The 1,231-nt window shown below is 47.6% G+C and overlaps 1 pseudogene; it reads right to left on the bottom strand.

The window, feature by feature from the left end:
• Positions 1-473: 473 nt before the first annotated feature.
• LOC124722105 lies at positions 474-590 on the bottom strand (annotated as a pseudogene).
• Between the last annotated feature and the right edge of the window lie 641 nt (positions 591-1,231).

Raw genomic sequence — 1,231 nt, 5'->3', positions numbered from 1 at the left:
GACGTTTTATGAGCAGACAGAAGGAATAGCTTTGAGATCACTCTTTTCACCATCTGAAGAAGATCTTGTAACGAGTTATCTCTGCGTATACACACAGAATGTCAAAATGTGATTCATGTGCCCACATAAAAGCTGAACTGGGGTTCATTCCTTGGCAGGCTTAAAATATTCACGTAATTAGTTCGATCATAATTTCGCATGCAGCGCAGCATAGATGGCAGCAGTAGACCATTACAAACTAGTTAATGAAATAATTAGACACCAAGAATAAGCACTCCGTCTTCAGGCCACAAGTGGCCCATCGGGACCATCCGACCGCCGTGTCATCTTCAGTGGAGGATGCGGATAGGAGGGGCGTGTGGTCAGCACACCGCTCTCCCGGTCGTTATGATGGTTTTCTTTGACCGGAGCCGCTACTATTCGGTCGAGTAGCTCCTCAATTGGCATCACGAGGCTGAGTGCACCCCGAAAAATGGCAACAGCACATGGCAGCTGGATGGTCACCCATCCAAGTGCCAGCCACGCCCGACAGCGCTTAACTTCGGTGATTTCACGGGAACCGGTGTATCCACTGCGGCAAGGCCGTTGCCAGACACCAAGATTAAATTCTCACAAAAATTTTAATATCAAATAAGGCAATTACATTTATTAGATGCACATAAGAAAAAATACAAGACTATCACTCGCGAGTAAATGAATGAAACAGTGAGCTAGATTGATTATAGGCTTACATCTGAGTCGTATTCACATTAAACTGAAAATTTTAATTGGCTATTAACAGGCGTAAGAATGACCAGAAATTTACAGATGGACGCCCCACTACCTGGGGCAGAAGAAAGAAGCTCTGCTCGCCACCTGCGTATTCCACCATGTTCACGGCTGTCACTCACTACGGAGACACCCTACAGCGTGCTGCATGCTGGTCATCCTGCTTCCCAGTGAGCGCTACGTTGTAAGCTACTACAACGATCATCGACGTGCTAATTATGCCTCCTCAGACCACAGCATCTGGACCATCAATGCAACCATGTTCTACAATTTTTCTGGATGAATTAAGTGTCCCCACCTCTCGTCCTAGGAGTAGAACCGCCGTTCAGAGTGAACCTGCTCTCATTCGAAAAGAGCGTTCGGTCCCACTCCTCGTTGGTCCCTACAGTCTTGGCATCATTGGAAACGGTGCCTGCGACGCGCGGGTGTCAGTGGAAAACACTGTACTGGGCGTCGGCCAAAG

This window comes from Schistocerca piceifrons, chromosome 1, assembly GCF_021461385.2.
Source record: "Schistocerca piceifrons isolate TAMUIC-IGC-003096 chromosome 1, iqSchPice1.1, whole genome shotgun sequence".
In the NCBI taxonomy this organism is placed as follows: Eukaryota; Metazoa; Arthropoda; class Insecta; order Orthoptera; family Acrididae; genus Schistocerca; species Schistocerca piceifrons.
This window is presented reverse-complemented; position numbering and strand designations above follow the sequence as displayed.